Source organism: Halichoeres trimaculatus, unplaced genomic scaffold (assembly GCF_033239565.1).
Source record: "Halichoeres trimaculatus isolate MK-OKI-2021-1 unplaced genomic scaffold, fHalTri1.1 fHalTri1_scaffold_3, whole genome shotgun sequence".
In the NCBI taxonomy this organism is placed as follows: domain Eukaryota; kingdom Metazoa; phylum Chordata; class Actinopteri; order Labriformes; family Labridae; genus Halichoeres; species Halichoeres trimaculatus.
The window spans coordinates 22,949,086-22,968,600 of NW_027437181.1; the positions used below are offsets into that span (position 1 = coordinate 22,949,086).

At 37.6% G+C, this 19,515-nt stretch overlaps 1 long non-coding RNA gene across 2 annotated transcripts in view; it reads left to right on the forward strand.

The window, feature by feature from the left end:
* The first annotated feature begins 7,029 nt into the window (after positions 1-7,029).
* The window catches only part of LOC141787470 (uncharacterized), a 116,626-nt gene continuing 104,140 nt past the window's right edge, over positions 7,030-19,515 (forward strand). For both annotated transcript variants that reach the window (XR_012598076.1, XR_012598075.1), the window contains exons 1-2: positions 7,030-7,107; positions 7,344-7,392. This is a non-coding gene — a long non-coding RNA (uncharacterized LOC141787470). The remainder of the gene's footprint in view (positions 7,108-7,343; positions 7,393-19,515) is intronic.

Here is a 19,515-nt window from a genome sequence, read left to right on the forward strand (position 1 = left end):
AGTCAGATACAAAAACTGGAGCTAAATCCACTTCTTTGGTTTAATCTGTTACTGTACAATATATGCACACAGCATGTGAAACACTTTAAAAGTAAAAGTGTTATTATCCCCAAAATTAATGACTCAACTCAGCGGTGCTTACAGTACCTTCATCTTCTGACAGGAATCATTTGTTAATAATGCCAAACAGGCAGTAGGTGAAAAATGATGATGCTTTTAAGTAAGTGATAAATTTACTACAATGTTTTGAGTAGAAGAATATATAACAAGCTGAAACTGCACAGGCTACTTCAGTAATATTGTCATTGTGTTGTTGTTTAAATTAATCAAGACGAATGTATCAGCCAAAAGTGAAAATAAACATTTAGGTCTCATGTACTTCTCTATAAAGAAAATTAAAAAAGTGGTACAGCTTTCTAAGTTGCTTTGAAGACTTCTGACCTCTTTATTTCCTGCTAGCGTCGGAGCCTGAAGCAGGTTTTAGCAGCACTTTTAATTGTCAGACAGATCCTGCTGCTGCAGCTGATGAAGGCGGCACTTTGAGGAAAGAACAATGCTTTCAAGCTTCAAACATTTGAAATATTCCTGGATAAAAATAGTACTGGTATCAATTTAACTGCCACGTTGCTTTTATGAACGACACCAAAGCTATCAGTTTAGTAACTGAGACTGAAATCAGGTCTTCGCGGTCGTCCACAGTCCCCTGATGTCCTTGAGAGCTAAGTGGGTTCACTCAATTAATGTCTGTAATTGGTGTGTTTGGAATATCAGCACAGCTAATGTTACTTTGACAGTGATTTAATTTGACATGTTAATCAATCATCAACATAGCTGAAGCACACACACTAACATGTTAAATAGGGATGGAGATAGCCTTCATGTTGTACCCAGACAAAGGTGCAGGATAGAGAAGGCCTTGACTAGATCATACAGTGTGTGTACTTTGTTTATTGACTTATGTCAACCTTTATTCTTTGGCCACTGTGCTTGGGGTGTTTAGAAAAGGAGCTACAAAGCACAAAAGTAAAATCAGAAAGTTGAACAGTGTCAGATGTCACTTACATGTCACGTGTTATTTTCATTCTTTGTTAAGCCTCACTTTAAATTCCTTTGTTATTCAGGGCATGCGTAAATATTATAGCTCAAAACCAGTTTCAATGAACTTGCTGTTTGCACAACAGATCCCCTCCCTTGCCAAAGTGTGAGATTAATTACTCTGCTTTAATGGGCCCCACTACTGGGTACTAGTAATTAAAAGATAATGATTGGTCCCTTTGAATGTTACAAATAAAGATGCACGAACTCATTTGTGTTATTCAGGTTGTTCAATAAAAGATTAGGCCTTGTGTTGGGGAGGGGGTGTTGGGACTATACTTGCTATTTCAGCCAAATTCTCCATGCTTTCCTGTGAGTCTGCTCTCCACAATCCATAGCAGATACACTTTGGATTATCACTCTGGATAAGAATAATGATCACACATAGATGGTCATTGGCATTCGTCCCCATGACCCCCTCCTCTATGAAGAGGTGGAGAAAAATAAAAGTGAACTAATTTAAGTTTCATATTGAAGGCTGTGTGTCTCTCCCCCTCTTCTTTTATTAGATGTTAGCAGCTGTGTTGGGTGATGAAATTAGTCCAGTATTTCTCAGGGCTAGTGAAACTCTTCACAACCCCCCTTACATGTCTTTAAATAATTACCTGCTGCAAATAACTTTAAAAGTCCCCACTAAACTGTGACAAGCCATGGTGTGTTTGGTTCACATTTGATTACTCTTGATTAATGAATGCTGACAGGTTGAGCCACAAGATTCACTGCTATTCTGAACACACAGATCACAGACACAAAGGTCTCCTTTCTGCACAAAAAAACTGTGAAATGAGCTTGTTAGGCAAAAGCTGAGAAATAATTGGGGTGTGCTATGAGGGTTGTAAAGGCATGTGTAACTTAATGTCCCTCCATGCACCTTTCATTAAATCATATTCTGTTCATAACAGTCTCTTTTCACAGCTTTAATTGTAGCAAAAATAGTGTTTAGGTCAATACACATCTTACTTGGACCTTTTGAAGTCTGTAATTTGGAAAACCCAAATTGATCTGATTTTTAAAACAATTTGGCATGACTGCATTTCCCAGAGGCTTCTTTACTTTTTTACTTGCAACCATCCAAATGGATTTGATCAAGATTGTTAATTTTGCATTGGTTTTAAAGTATGACCCTTGTCCCTGTTACAATGTTTTTGACATATTTAATCCATCAGTTTTCTCTTGTCTTTCAGGTACTAATGGGTATCAGTGTTGAAGATGAATTTATAGCATCTAACTGTTTGCTTCGCTAGAGCCTGGCATTGAAAGACCTGAAATATTATAATAGAAGTTTTTTTTTAAAAAAGTAATAAAACCTAAATTGCAATAACTTACCCAAAATGTGACAAGATAATGAACTCAAGAGGCTTAGTTATTACATTTAGGGTTTTAGTACATTTTTTTTTTTTGTCACATCTTGTTACATCATCGGGGAGTTACTACATCTCAGGTTTCAATACATTTTTTTAATAACTTTTTGGGGTTGTCGTTACAAATAAGGGTTAAGCATGTTTTTTGCAGCAAAGTAGATGTGTCATGAAGTAACACCATGAAGCAACAACATTTCATAGTCTATTATTGTGATGTAACTTCAGGTGATACAAGTGGCTTGCTCATGCTAAGGCAGCACCAAGACTTTCACAGTGCCCATCCTCCCACTGTAGGGATCACCTCCGTTATATTTTGTGTTAGCTTCAGGGATTGGGCACTTTTGCTTTGTCTTATAAGAAACCATTACGGTGGAAGGGCATCTACATACTCTAGAATAACAGTTTTAACATATTGTCTGATTATTCAGGGATGCTGCAATCTATTGTTGGTTGGATGATATCAAGGAAGAATGGAGTGTACACCTGTCTTTATCTGTCACTCACCTAGTAACAACCACACTGACTTCATGACAATTGAGCCAAAACTTGGTTCATTCATGGTGACCATGAACAAATGAACATTTTAATAAATCATGATCCCATGATGGCAGGAAACATTATTCTTTCATTGCATTGCATTCATTATTCATACAAAGTGTGATCGTGTCTTGTGGATTGCATACATTTTTTCAGGACTAGATCAGTAACAGTTAAGCCACATTATGAAACACATTGATCATTCAGGCATATATCAAATTTGGACCTGACCTTGTTTCTTGCTGTCGCTATTGGTCTGCTGTTACTGTGCTGCTATGGGGTCTGCTGAATGGAAAAGTTAACCAATCATTGCTCAGATGGAGTTTAAGGTTACAGCAACAACTTTCTTATGTACAAACTTTTTTTGTAAATGTTTTGCAATCTGATCTCTGATATAACCTATTTTCATTTAAAGAATATATATATATATATATATATATATATATATATATATATATATATATATATATATATATATATATATATATATATATATATATATATATATATACTTTTTTTCCACTTCTGTGAATTTAACAAACAGAAGTAATATGTTCATTTTAGTGTACCACCCATTTAATTTTACAGATTGTCTTGTGTAAGCACAGAGAATAAAGCAAATGCACATCAAATCCTAAAGACTGAGCTTCTCTGTTAAGGTTCATGGCATACTGGCATTATAAGGCAGTACAGTGCATACAGCCCAACCCAATGCATACATTTTTCCCACACTGTTGCACTTTCAACAGCCAGACACATCTGCTTTAATCATTCCCACATACAGTAATCCCTGAAGAAACCCTCTCCTCTAATTTTCAGATTTAATGCCACTGTTGTCATCCACAATTAAAATGGTGAAGTTATTGATGATGCAGTCAGCATACCACAGTAATGTATTGTGCGATTTATCTTGCAGTTATAAAAGGAAACCATTTTACCCCTAATTGTCATGCATGTTGCCGTTATTGGATCCTGTATGTCAGGTAGGGAAACCACCCATGAAATCCATACTGATCTTCATCATTTTAATAGAATACGTGACAACACTTTAAATGGAACAAGCAAGATGTGACATTCTGTGCACAGTTACTAGCACTGCCTCGAGAAACATACACGTGACAATGGCCAAATATGGGTTCATGCCTTAGGTACAGGTCGAGTGACCTGCAGGTCTTGTGAAACTCACAAAAAAGAAAGTCTCACTGTTATCTTGTCAGGACTGACAGCAAGCGAATACTTAAGAAAGGGCTTGTGAACAAAAACCATGTAATCAACACTTAACAGAGGACATGTAATATGGTAACTCAGCATGCACACACTTGCACTTGCATCACAGCAGGAAGAGGGAGACGTGAGGCATGTGAAAAGAACTGCTGTGTTCAATCCCTCTTCCTACTGTTTGTAATCACTGGACACACTGGGGACCTGAAAAAAAATGTTTCTCAGAAGCATGACAGCCTCTAACTCTGTGATGTAGAAATATGTTCATGAATGTTAATTTATCTACTGACAGATCCAGCCAAATAATTTTATTATTTATCTAAACTTCCACAGAAACGTTATGCTTGCAGCCAAATGCAGCGATAAAGTCAAAGAAGACTTTTTAATGAGCCTTCTGACATTAAAAGAAACTTCTATCCTCAGATACTTATACACGCTTCTATCATCAGTCTGGGATGTCTCTGGTGTTCCATATGCTCGTGATGAGTGCTGCTTTTCAGTAAAACCAGCGAGACCATACTTTTTAAGTATGTTAAGCTTTGCTAGAGGCAGCTGTTGGAGTCTATGTTTCCCTATTAAAAAAAAGATTAGTGCTTTGATTTCATATCGAGGGACAAGAAAATAAGAAATAGCAACAAATGATTGCAAAAAAAGAATGGCCTTGGAAGGATTCTTTAAAAAGTATCATGTAAAAAAGGGAGGAAACAAATGAAAATGGAAACAGTACTGGAGTGCTTATTTATTTATTTATTTATTTGTTTATTTATTTATTTATTTATTTATTTATTTATTTATTTATTCATTTATTTATTTATTCATTCATTCATTCAAGGTCAAATGGATTTAATTCATCTTTTGGTTAACCAAAATCATACTGGTCTTGTTAACTTCTTGTATTTCAATACAAAATATGTAATATAAGGAATTGTGGTAGAGACCCTGCTAACTGCCATTAGTGTATTTGTATCTCAGAATTTTCCCTAAGTTTAGGTGAGGAGTATGTTCCACTGGACTGGGATTTAGTGTGTTTTTCCTTTTCCTTAGACTTTTAAATGGTTTCAACCTCTGGCTTCAAGAGAAGGAAATATTTAAAGAGAATGTTTATATCTCAGTAAGCCAATTTGTGCTATTTTTTATTTATTTATTTTTATTTGTGTGTGCCAGAACCAAATAGAAAGACAGGCCAAATGAGTTTTTAACTAGTCGGGCATGTTGTGTTGCCAAAACACCTGAAAATCAACAGCAGACAAACCACATCATTTGTAGATAAATTTTGAGTTAAAAATGATTCATGTGGTTGCATCTTCTGCGTAAAACCTATCCTCAGTAGTACAACAATTTTTTACTCAGCATCACAAGTGGTGTAAAACAACAATAACAACAAACAAACAAAAATAAAGTAACCGTTCAAGAGGTCATTTATGTCTTTTGAAATGTGGTTATATATCAAAAACAAAGGCTGCTTAAAATTGCTTATTTCCATAATTACATTTACAATTTTGAGCACACGACTGCAAAAGTACTCACTGACAGTTTGGAAAGACAAAGTGTACTTTTGTTTCTCAGCTAGCGCACCTAAGGCGTTCATAAAGCTGAGTCTGGAATGGCTGTACACTTCTCACCCTCAATGGTTGCCATCTTAGCAGAAACTTGGGACAACTTTACCCAGTAAACATATGTGCATTGCTGTAGTAAGTATAGAGTGTACACACTGTATCTAATTTGTGTTAAAGCATCAGACTGTATAACATATGAACATAGTCTCTGTGATGTTACACATCTGTGTCTGATACAGAGTTTTGAAGCAAATTGTTGGTGGAAGCCATATTGGAAATTAGGTGGGCCTTGAACCCCGTCGCTAACAGCTGTAGGGTGTCCGCCTGTTAGTCAGGTGATCCGTGCCCCCATACAATGAGTGTCATTAGAGAAATGAGCCTTTCAGACTTATGTCAACTGTCTTATCAGGCTGTAAACAAGTAGATGATGTAGATGGGAGACACTCATTTCAACACACCTGATACAAAAATAAGAAAAATTAAGAAATTAAAAAATTAAAAAATAAACCTCCTGGATGGTGTATCTAAAAGCATGAGGGGTCTCGGGTTGGCAACAATAAAGTTAGCAGTCATATTTCACCTCTTTTTTTTTAAATTAAAAAAAAAAGTATTTTTTTTATGTTCCCTGATCCGTCAGTGGAAGGACATCTGCTTTTTCAATGAGGACATGACACTTCTTCACTTCTTCATGACAAATCAGGTGAGCACACTGCAGTCAGGAGACAAGTATTACGATAGATGCATAAAGAAATTTGGAATAACAAGTGGAAATGCTTGTTTGTGATATAGATATGTTGGACCAGCAGGGACATGTGCACACTTTTTAATGTCAAAAAAGTCAAGAAAAAAAAAATCACATTAAGTCATTCTGGTGATGGTTTGGGTTTTCAGTTGTGTTTGTGTTTTTCTGGGTTTTGGATTTGAGTTTCTTGGTTAATCTTGTGATTCTTGTGTTGTGTTTCTTGTGTTTATCTTAGTTATTCTTTTTGAGTGCTCTGTGTTTCCTGTTTTTGTCTGTAGTTCGTGTTCATTGTGGCTTTGATTTGGTTCTTTTTATGTATATGTCTTTTTGTGATTATTCTAGGTGTTTCTGTGTATTAGTTGTTTTTGAGTTCCCCTGTGTTTGGTTTAGTCCTCCTTGTGTATCCCTCCAGGCTGATTGCCCCTCATGTGTTTCACCTGTGTCTTGTTTCACACCTGTGTGTGATTGCTCCCTTCTCTATATAGTCTCTTTGTTTCTTCTGTTCCTTGTCAGTTCATCGTCTGCCTTGGATTGTCTGAGTTGCTGGTGATGTCTGCTGTCACCTGTTGTATCATCGTGTTCTGTGGTTTTATCAGTGAGTTCTTTGGTTTTGTCTTTGTTAGAGTTTTTGTTGTAAACTTTGTGGGGGTTTTTTTGTTTAGTTAAAAAAATAAAACACTTTTGTTATATCTGCAACTGGGTCCTCTTCCTCATTTTTTCCTGTGAAGTTCCTGACAATTCTGAAATGTCTTAATGTAATATCGTACAATTTATTCTTCAATCAATCTTCTTGAAGCAAAACTCTATACCTGCTCTTTTCTTTTACCCAAGACAGGATATTATTGGATCTAGGATTGTGATCTTGCTCAGATGTACTCGGGTAAGTTGTTTTTATTAGATGTTTCTGAGCACATAATTTTTAAGTCTGCCTTTACCTTTTAGAGAATCATATGGAATCATGATCAATGATTACAGACATCGAATTGTGCACTGCTCTACCATACTATTTGATATAAGTATTTTGTTTTACATGAAAAACTTCTCAAAGATATCAATCTATTTGAGTATAGAAAAAAAGCATTAATTTTTTTTTTAAAGAGCTGGGATCTACATTAACTGATAGGTAGAACTCCTCAGTGCCTCCATAAATGTCATTTATGTCATGCATAAATCATGATTTTAAGACTGGGCAAAGTAATAGGAGTCCCTGTGTAACAGTGTTTGCCAAATCAACATCTTGAGGTGATTAGGAACATGCTAGAATGGTAACTGGACAAAGTGTGTTGATAATCACACAGTAGAAATGCACAGAGGGTAGGAGCACATTGCAAGAGGTACTGGTCTCAGTCTGTGATAATTAACCAAATCTTAATGAACCACCCCTCCCCCCTTCAACTTGAATTTGATAAATATTTAATCTTTCATTACAGTTATGGGAACGTAAAATGCCTGACTACTAACTGTCAAACTTTTGCTGCTGTTGTCTTGTAATTAGAGAAAGCCCTGATGGTCTCTGTCTAATTTCCCAGTGCAGCTACTGCCAGCATTTAGCCCTCTCATGAAAGACTGGTGACAGGAAAGGGAATTATGTGTAGAGCAGAGTTGGATGGCACGTTGATGAGTTTACCATTAATGAGGCGAGCCCGCGAGCTAGTTCAGGCAGTCAACTCGAGCAGCACTGCTATACACATACCACGTGTCTCACACGTCATAACCATCTTGCAATCACACTCTCTCAATTGGGCGGTCTATTTAAACCGGGAGTCTCTCATCCCTCTCTGCCTGTCAATGCCTTGGCTGCCCTGCGTTTGTAATGCTGCATGTTTCTTTGCCCCCACCACCACCCCAGCAACCACCTGCAGGCTCCGGGGGGATTATGTTCAGTATGTTTTGCTCATCACTCCTCAATGTCACCATGTAAATTTATTGTGAGGGGTGATGAGACCGGAGCCTGGACGCCAAACATAAAATATATTTGCTGCTAAATAAACTATTCAAACGTGAGTTGTCTGACTGAAATTCAGTTCTTTGCATCCTTTGAGGGTGACTGTTTATCCTTTTGACAATTTAAGAGTAAAAAAATCACAAGACTTTCTTTCAGTGATTGCAGTCCTCTGTGCGCTCATCTATCCAAGTCAGCTGTCTTCTGCAAAGTTAGTCTTTTTCCCCTGGAAGAAAAAAAGCACTTTATGTATCAACACAATCTGTTACCAGGAGCTCTGTAAAGTTTTTGTGACAGCTGTGGCCAGATAGACAAAGTGAAAAAAGTTGTCTTATACAAACACATTAGTCATATTATTCTGACCACCTTACCTGTGTGTAAGCTTGCTCTACACAGTTGAGAAATCCCAGTTCAATTTCTGTCCTGGCTGCTTTAACCCACATAGACACCAGAGGGAGTGGTGATCAATACACTGTACTTGGCCATCATTATCAAGACTTATATCCCCTTCAGCTCAGGGCCCATTAAACCAGAGGACCACATTCTTCCCGCCCAGTGTCTCAGCTGAGACTCCCAAGCCACATTAAGAACTGATTTACGGGTATTTAATGACAGGCCACCCTTAATTAGCTGATGGCGCAAAAACGCAACCACTGCTGAAAAGGATGACCATCGAAAAGCTCAGGACGATGTTTGCTTCAGGCCACTTTCAATCTGTCATCCATATCAAGCCACACTCACACAGCAAAAACACCTTCCTCGTGTGGCCCTGGCTATAGCTCATGTGTTGAGAGGAGCCAGAGGCCATAATGAATCCTTGCTGAGACGCCTGATCCCTGGTCTCTATCCAGGGTACCAGTTACAGGAGGCTCTGGGTCTGCAGCACAGTTGGTAACTTCCTGAAGTATTTTCTGTCACACAGTGGACTGTTGATGACTTTTTCCCCTCTTGTTTTGGTCACAACCCATTGGTTCAAGCCTGAGAGGCTCTCTGCATCATTAGCAAAAAAATAATTTAGTTGGTTTAATGGAATGACTTAGACTAACAAGTTGTTGCAACAAGAATACCCTGAAGTGACTTGAGATGTATTACCACAGTGGTTGTGACTGCTCATTAACTCCTTGCAGTGTTATTGCAGTTAGGCTCATAAGAAACCTGCATAATATCCATGCACGGCTGTAAAAGAGAGACGACTGATAAATTGCATAATGACCAGATTAGCAATATGTCACACTAAGCCTCTGGCAAACGGCGAGGGAATTGGGAAGATTCTGCCCTCCCTGTGAGATGAGGAAGATATAAATAGAAACCTTGAAGCACAATTTGTCAAGTTACATGAGCAGAAATGCATTCCCCCTTTCCACCCCACCCCAAATATGGAAGGGTCTTTTGAAGCAGATTTCATCAAGTCATTATGAAAATGGTGATGCATCTGTGAAAGCATTGACAAGTATTAAGCTCAAAGGTCACATTCATTTGAAAACCTCCAGTTTGTAATCTTTATTTCATCCTGTTTGACTGCAAATATCGAGAAGAGCATAATAATCTTCTATAAAATGAAACAAACTCTGGCTATTTCATTTGGATAATGTGTTCTATTAAACAAAATTACGTCTGGCTGCTCAAAATGATCGTTTCGGTTGTTTAGAAGTCAGAGGCAAATTGGACCGAACATTTTTCTCAAGATAAATGATCAGGCTCAGACTTTAATCACCAGTGAAGTTGAAATAGTCATGAAATTTGTTGCAAAGCAACCAAAACAGCTTTATTTATCTATTTTTTTCACCACTCAGAGGCCTAATGTTTTTATTTATTTATGCCGCTGTGACAGTACTTAAATATAGAGAAGTTTGCAAAAGGCAAATTTCACTTTACTCATTACACTTCTGAAATAAGATTAACACAGAAAAAGTCCAAAGAAGTCCAAAATGACCGAAATGTGTGTAATAATCACCAATGTATGAGAACGTCATACTACTTCTACACGTTATACTTAAGCAACAGGCAAAATTATTTTCAACACCGTGCAATTTACTTACAGAGTGCCACTGTGATTAAAAGGCCATATTTCAGAGTGCTTTTTAATTATCTTTGAGATTAATTCACAAGGCATAAAGATTTTCATATTCTTCATCCAGAGACGTGCATCATTTACAAAGTAGTCACAGCAATGTTGGAGTACGGTTTACTTGTGAATTTTTCAGATTCATATGTGTACATGTGAACTTGGGTAAGTCAGGAAAGTTATCTAATTAATCATTACTTTAAGGAAATGAACTAAAGCAATCAAACAAACGGTTGAGTAAACAAACGAAAAAAAAAAATGCCTATGGAATCACTGGTATCTTCCAGAGAAATTCAGAACGAAAAGTAGCGGCTGATGTATAAGTAAATTTAAATGCAAATCTGTCATTTACATTTTACCACTCAAATAAATATTTTATTGAAATTGGTTATTTATTTGTTTTCATCAGTCAGATACTTTAACTTCACTAAAGTTTTACTCTGGGATTTATTCATATTGCTTTTCATCAAGGCTTTCTTTGTGTCTACTTAATAATAGTAATGAAAGACTTAATTTATTTGTTCTCACATTAAGTATTTCAATATTATTGTAAAAAAAAAAAAACAGTTTCAAAGTTCTTTCTGGGAAAGCACTTATTAAACTTTTTTCTTTTTTCTTTCACAAACTCAATGCCCCTTTGCTTTTGCACATTCTTTTTACTTCACCGACATAGAAGTTTTATAACAACAAACCAATGCAGAGTCATACATCTTTTTTACATGACTGAAAAGAGGTTGATACTTACACAGCTTGTACACAGCTTTTTGGTTTGGTTTTTAGCCTGTTTTCTCTTTTCTCTGTTTAGAAACAAGCTGCAGTGCAGGTCGTTTGGTTTGCTCCAACTTTTCAGAGTGACATATTTACCTTACCTCCTCTCCTTTCTGAGTCAAAAATAGTGTTTTCCAGTGTGCTTTCAGTTGTTGGTACTTGACCTGTTTACTGAGTCCTACAGTTTGGTTTGTTTCCTGGTGTCGGTCGAGCTGCTGCATCTCTGTTCTCTACAGGGCAGCAAGTGTAAAACGTGTGTGTTCCAGTGACGTGGCAAACAAGGCGAGCTGTGAATTTAGAACAGGATATTGGCTGGAGGGGAGCTGTTTGGAAAGTAATTACATCAAAGGCTGTTGTGGGAATATTTGCCACACAAAAATTGCTGCTGATGATAAGCAAGGCCCCAATAGGCAGTAATTAGGGACTCATGCCTTATGGCCAGTGGATTCAGGTGCTTTCTCATACTAAATAATTCTTCCTATGTTTATGAGCCTTCTGACGTATAGGATGTATAGGACAGATGGTGAGTGCCAAATTATGTCCGTGTTGTTGCTTGTCATGGTCCGGTACTCACCGATCATCTGGAACATGGATTTATGTACTGTCAGAGTTTTAATCCAAATATAATTTTGTTGTGTCTGTGCTGATCTCTGAGCACAGCTGAAGTGTTCTGCATGTTTTCTTTAATCATTCTAATTTCTTGATGCTACCATCTCACTCCATCTCACTTTGTTTCGTGAAAAATGTCAATAAGCTGTTAGTGGGCAATGCACCATTCTCTATACAGCCGACTCACAGAACTTGGACACTTACAAGCCCGTGTCCAGAAGGTGTTAAGCTTTTAAGGGTGGAGGTGCGTATCTGAAGCTGTCTCTGTGCATGAGAATTCTCTGCTATGTGCAGCCACAGGCTGTAAGCATACAGAGCCTGTCAGAGGGTGTTGACCTACATAATCACTGTCAGGCTGTGGATGCAGAGGTGGGTTTTGACAGCCTTACACAGGTTTGGTTTGCATGAAAAAGAAGAGTTTCTTGGATGGCCTGTGTAGAGGTGGTCAAGTCTTGTATTCTTCCCTGGAATTCGTTATTTATGTGTAGTTTTTGGAGCAGCAGGTCAGAAAACCCATAGTAATATAGCATGCTTAAACTTGCTCCTGTTCTTAAGCTGTGCTGCACCTTTTTGAGCCTCCTGTTCAGAATAAAAAGCATATCTCCCAAAATTTACAAGCTCTGTGTGCATTACGTTGATCTCAAAATAGAAGTTACACTTGCAACTTCACCAGAATTGTAATCGTCACTACGGAGAGCATTGTTGTTGTGACCCAGCAGAGGTAGTAGGTTGCAGTGGCTTATAGTCATCATCACTGTTGAAATAAATGTAATAAAATATTCATATCATGAAAAAGTACACTCATTTACTACCCCCACCATATACACATTATGCATGTATAATGCTGTATTTTTGCCCCCTTCTGTTTGGGATTGCTTGGTGTTTTAACTGTGTTTGATGGTCATTTTTTTATTGAGCTTTTGAAATTTCTTTGGGTATGCCACTTGTATGTTTCTGCAAGGCTGACTGGCTTTTAGACATGAGTGTTGTATCAACATATAGCAGTCCCCTGTCAGGCGCCCCCTAGGTGTCAGGGAAGAAGAGGTCCCGTATTCTGCTCCTTTTCTGCAGTTTAATATGGATCATTGATGTCTTCATGAAATGGTAGTAACATGTTTTGGTCCAAAAAGCCAATAAATCAAGCACAGCAGCAGGCTTCCAGGCTCTCATAGCCCCTCTGTTCAGAACGGCCTGATTTAGTGGGCGTGACCTTCATATGTAAATAAGCCACCGCTGATACCGCCCTGCTCTTCCGCGTCACTGAAAGCGGCGCCACAAGCTCCGAGTGCACAATGTTTAGAAAACAGCGGAGCTCGTTTACTGTAACATTACAGGCGAAAACAACAGGCTAACCGCAGCTACAGCTAGCATCATGAAGCTAATACAGAGACAGGGAACACTGAGGAAAAGCTCTTACATCCGCTCCTGGATTCAGGACCTGTCTATTCGCTAGCCTTCTGTTGTACTGTCCAAAGTAGCAGTCAGCAGTGAAGTGACTAGCACACACATGCACAGTTTTACTGAGTGTAGCTGGCATATTTCCCTGATAAATGAACTCTAGCCACTTTGTCTTGTCTCCTTTCAAGATGGGAAGCTTGTGCATGGAACTATGTCAAAAAACAAAGCAGCGGTGGCTCTTCAACTTTGGAGAAAAATCTCTCCAGCAGCAGGGAGGGGGGGGGCAGGGGGGTATCTGCTGTATCCGGTGGACCAATCAGGTCAGACTTGCTCCTGATTGGTCCAAAAAGGGAATCCTTGATGTCAGCAAATCCCCAAAATCCAAACAGCTCATTTTAGGTCAGGCTTTTACATTCACAAGCATTAATAAGTACAGGTTTTGTCATTAAATGTCAAATTTTGTGGGCTGACAGGAAAGCCAAAGACCCACAAATTTCATTAAAAGACTTAATAAAGGGATTTTTGCACAATATAGGACCTTTACAGTGAAAACTACTGCACTCAGGTATCTGAGTGCCTTAGTTGGTAAATACCCCATACAGTACAGCCAAAAGATAAGCAGCATACCAAGTGGGTCTGTAACAAATGTAAGCTGGTCAGAAAACAGTTTGACAATTTCCTTCTGTTTAGCCTCAAGCATGCACTGTAAACTAAAGCTACATTTAACCCCTGGCTTTGGTCTTAATGCTTTCATTCCCCATTCTCTACTCATAATTCTTATCTCTCTTCATCTGTCCCAAATAAATGATAAAAACTTTAGAAAATTCATTTGATCGTACTTTCTGGTTTTATTTTTTTTTTTAGCACCACATACCAGTAATAGCAGCTGACCATGCCACTTTTACAGTCACAGGCCATTGTTTGTTGAAGAATCTGACACTGAAAATCAAGCATGACAGTCAAGGCCAACTGAACTTTTGGCAGTGTAATTGGCCCTTTGCAGAAGGATGAGGGTTCACTGAGGCTATGTGACAAACCACTTTTTTTCCTGCTGAAAGTGACATTTATTTGGGAATGTCAGATTTCATGTTTACAGTGAAATAACAGAAGTACCCTGAATATGTTTCCCTTTGACTTATTTTCTGATACTTGGAGTGTTCCCATTGTTTTGGAGTTTGAATCCCAGTCATTCAAATTTAACATAAGTCACGTTAGGTCGAGATAATTTCAATTTTTTTTTCATGTTGTAAATATGTTTCTGAAAACATGTCATAATGTTATTTGAAGGGTGATGCAAGACATTGGTATATGTCAGTTGTCTTAAAGACAGGGTATTGTACTATCTTAATAAGCAGTACACTGTCCCTCTAGTGACCCTTTACAGGATTTACAGAAAAAAAAAGGCAACCCCCCCCCAACAACCATTTTCTCATTCTGGTGTAAATTTCAGGCTCTGTTTTGACTGCTTTTAGCTCCACATGCCCTTTTTTCCTCTGATTGGTCTGCCCTCTGTATGCCTGTGAGGGGCAGAGATATGGGAAGACCTTGATGTTTGAGGTCCCACCATTGTGTCATGAACCAGTTAGAAGATGCTTATGCCATGATCTCATCATCTGAGCCATTTCAGTCTCGTAAGAGCTCACACAGAGGTCATCCTATTTTAGGAACAAAGCTTTCAGAGCAGTTTCCAGATAGATTCAGGGACTTCTACAACATGTAAATATGTAGCATTTTGAAAGTCTGTACACATTTAGTATAAACGTCCAGCATTGCTACTTTAAATCCATGTTAAGAAAAGTTTAAAAACCATCTCTTAAACCAATTTCCTATAAATAATCTGTCTATCTGTCATTTATATGTCTAATTATTTGGTCCAATTATTTTATCTGGGTTTGAAAAAGGAACCCAGTTTGTTAGAGGGGTTTTAAAGAATGCTTTTCTACGCTGACAGGCTCTTTTAATGATATCTTTAGCACAACATAAAATATAACTTTGATAACACCGTGTCTGGGGTTTTGCTGTGAGATGTTTACTTTTTGGGGGCTCATTGCACATCGATCCTTATATAATTTGAGTGATGGAGTGATTTCAGTGTATGAACTCAAACTCTCAGTGGAAAAGCTGAAGAGTTCGATGTGCAGAAAAGTACAGAAGGTCATGAACTTATTTACCCAAACTTGTTGCAGACTTAATGGGTTTAATTGAGGCTCCTATGCTCTGACTCAGAGTTTGAAAACACACAGCACAACATTAATGTAGCGAACATTTTATTCTTGCCTGAATCACAGACAAGAACAGCCACTTAAACAACCTCCAGGAGGTTTTGAAGACCAGACCACCATGTGCTTGGACACAGGGTGGTGCTGTGTTCATGTGTTAATTTTTTTTTCTTTTTTTAAAGTGATAACAGAATGAGTAAAGAATAAAATATTTTTTTTTATAAAAGGTTAACCAGTAGCCGGTGCGGTCATGCTGCAATTTTTTTTTTTTTTTTTTGTCTTATTTTTAGTAGAAAAAGTCTTCTCAGATTTAACATAAGCCACATTCATCTGCCTTGTCTAGAAAAATGTCTAATTTCAAGCTATTTAAAGACAAAAAAGAAGTCTGAATTGCTTGTAACTAGTTAAAAAATCTGCCAATGGCACCAGAGAAAAGTTACTTGTATTAAGACATTATTCTACTTTTAAGCAAATTTTCTTGCAATTTTTTCTCATTTAATTGGCAGATTTTTTTCTTGTTACAAGCAATTCAGACCTCATTTTTGCCTTTAAACAACTTGAAACAAGACATTTTTCTTGACCGACCAGTTGAATGTTGCTCATTTGAAGTGTGATAAGACAATTTTTACTTAAAATAATCCAATCCAATCCAATCCACTTTATTTTTAAAGCACATTTAAAAAAACGTTTAAGTTTACCAAAGTGCTGCACAGTTCAAATAACATATAAGAACATCAATAAAAGAAATAAAACCTATTTAAATAAGGGGTTAAGACCATAAAAGACATAAAACGACACGGATCACACAACTCTCATGCTGAATTAAAAGCTAAAGAATAAAAGTGAGTTTTGAGACGGGATTTAAAAGTCGTTCGGGTGGGGGATGTTTTTATTTTGAGTGGCAGATCATTCCACAAATTGGGAGCCACCACCGAAAAGGCTCGATCACCTCGGGTCTTTAAACTGGTTTTAGGGACCATGAGGTGAAAGTGATCAGCATACCTCAGGGACTGTGAGGGGGTGTAAATATTTAAAAGGTCGGAGATGTACTGAGGTGCTTATCCTTGAAAAGATTTCAAAACAAATAATACGATTTCTAAAATGAATCCTAAAATTAATCCTAAAATGAACGTGAAGCCAATGGAGGGACTCCAGGATCGGGATGATGTGTTCGTGCTTTCGTGCTCTTGTTAAAAGACTAGCAGCTTAGCATGCGAGGGAAGCCAGATTTACACCAACATAGAGAGCATTACAGTAGTCTAGTCGTGTAGAAATAAAAACATGAATCACCCGCTCAAAGTCAGTAAAAGATAAAACCCATTTAATCTTGAATAAGAAAGAAGACTTGATGAAAAGACTTGATATGATTTCATTTTTTGTCGTGCTTGGTCCCATACATGTGCCTCAATGTGCCAGGGTCGTGCTACAACACTAACTGATATGTTTTTGTTCATTATACAGTGGTTACTTATAACAAGGAAAAACAGAAAGATGTTGGATGTTACACCTTTTGCTTCGGGCCTTTCTTTTTTTTCCCAGCTCTTCCCTGCCTTTCAGTTTTGTACTTTTAGGTCCAAAGCAGCCTCATCATATTTACAGTTTTTCTGAAAGTGTGGATGAGATTGTTTGAACAATCAGACTATATTATCCTTTACCACAAGCCTGTGAGTCTTAAAAGTGAGCAGAATTAACTTGTCTTTTATTTACTAAATGGATTTTCTAAGTAGATGACAAACAAGAAATATGTTAACATAAAGCTTTTGTGGTTCTTTTAAAGCTTGTATTTAATGTAGATTGTATAGTACTGTTGTATCATTGATTTCTATGAGCTTGGAATGTGTGTTGACGTGGTACTAGATAATACATGCGTGTACGGTTGGAATTGGGATCTGTGTTCAAAAGCAGATGTTTTCTCAGGGGGTGTGTGGTGTGCTCAGCAGTGTTTGAAGAGGGATTCACGCTGTGCTCACTGTAATTGGTGCATGTGTTACAGCCAATCCTTGCTGAGGTCCCCTGTGCAGTATTTTATCCTGCATCCTCATCTTCTTCCCAGTGGATGGAAATCCAGGCCATCACACTGCAGACGTTTGACACTTGCCTACAGTGGCTGAATGTGATACTCTCTAAGATACTCTTTATCTCTAGAGCCTTTGTAAGGCCAGCTTCAGTCAGTTCTGTGCATGGTTGAGTACAGCAACATTGAATGATGATGCAAATATAGATCCAGCAGTAGCTGAAAATTACCAAACATTAAAAACTGTTTGAGACCTCACAGGATGTGGTAAAAATTGGTGATCCATCAGTGATTGGTGTTCAACAGAGTTTTGATTTGAGATATAAGCCTAACAAGCTGATTCTGGTTTACTTCTAACAGTTCTTGAACCATATGAGGAGTAGCAGGATACATACTCATCCATACTTTTATGATCACATTTCAAGTAGTGCTCTTGTTCTGTGCTTGGGGCTCTTACTTATGCTTAACTTAATCTCAAAGGCAACATTTGTGCTTTGGACTGTACTCAGTTTCAAAGAACACTTAATTTAACTTTAAGCTACTTTTTTTTTTTTTTTTTTTTTTTTTAGAATCAAATGAGTTGTACAAAACATGACATTTCAATATATGTGTTTGGTTACTTGGATAATTCACAGGCTTCACTGTAAGTACTAAAGTGTTCTTTTTGGTACCAAATGACACACTTTTTCAAAAATTTGCTCTTGATCTGTTAAGTTCAAATCCAGAGTATGCCAGTTTACTTTTCCTTGGTAGAAATGCCATTCTAATTTATAATTTAATATAGCTGAAAAATCTAAGTCAGTGCACACTTTTTGACCGTAATCTCAATGATCTATAGCTTAAACTTTTTGTCCGTGTTAGGACTTGTTAATCTATTACACAGTTGAAAAGATAAGTGTTTAAGGCTTGAGTATAGATGAGGTTTTGTGGCATCTTTGCTCAACCTTTATATTAGTGAATGGAACTTAAGACAAAATATTTTAGTTTTTTTTTTTTTTTTTGCAGCTGCTAACTTAAATTAAATCTAGAATGAGAGTTAAGATCATAGAGGAACTGTTCGCTTCAAACATGTAGTCCCTTTAAGAATTTACATTTTCTTTCACCAATCCTCTTCAGACAGAGGTTCAAAGGTCCAGGTATTGGATATCTGGCCCATGCTGTTTGCTTCTTCCTATGTGCATTTGTTTTTTCTTTTATATCTCTTTTTTCCCCTTCACACAATTAAAGGACTGGTGTGTTGACTGAGCTTGGAGCTATAAACTGCTCTCTGAGATGAAAATCACAGTGGAACTGTGTTTTTCATGTGTGGTGTCAGAGTAGACGGCTGATCATCAGAATATTGCCACTTTGGAAAATAGCACAATGGAAAAATGAAATATGAAAATAGTACAATGAGATTTTGCTTATTTCTAATGAGGGTAATAACACAGACAGACAATGAGCAGATGTGTGGTGGATAAAGGCCATGCTGTGGCAGAGTGCATTGTTGTGATGGCTGTGAAGCTACAAATGAACCTGGATATGGATGTTGTAATAACAATGAGACAGAGAGAGAGATCTGGAAAAAAGATGAGCTGCAGCATGAACATAAATGAACAAAGCTTAAAAACATGCTGTAACTCACATTCTAGGACCCGTCGCTGGATTTTCGTTGCATACATGTTTTGCACTTAACGATGAAGTAATGTCGACCGTTGTGTGAAGAATAGGAAAAAGCAATCAACACCAGAACAACATTAACATTCTGTGCATCATGAGAAACAGAAATGCAGCAGTGATCAGCGAGAGCTCTTTCTTAACAGCTACTGATAATCCACAGGAGATATATGATATATTGCACATATTTCTTATATTTTTTCATTGATGCTGCAGCAGCTGGCTGGTCATGACGCTCCCTCTGTGCTTGTCAGATTACAGGCAGCCTAGACCCTGAAACTAGGAGACTATTTTTAGATGGCTAATAAGAATTCATTTAAGGCAGTGCCTTC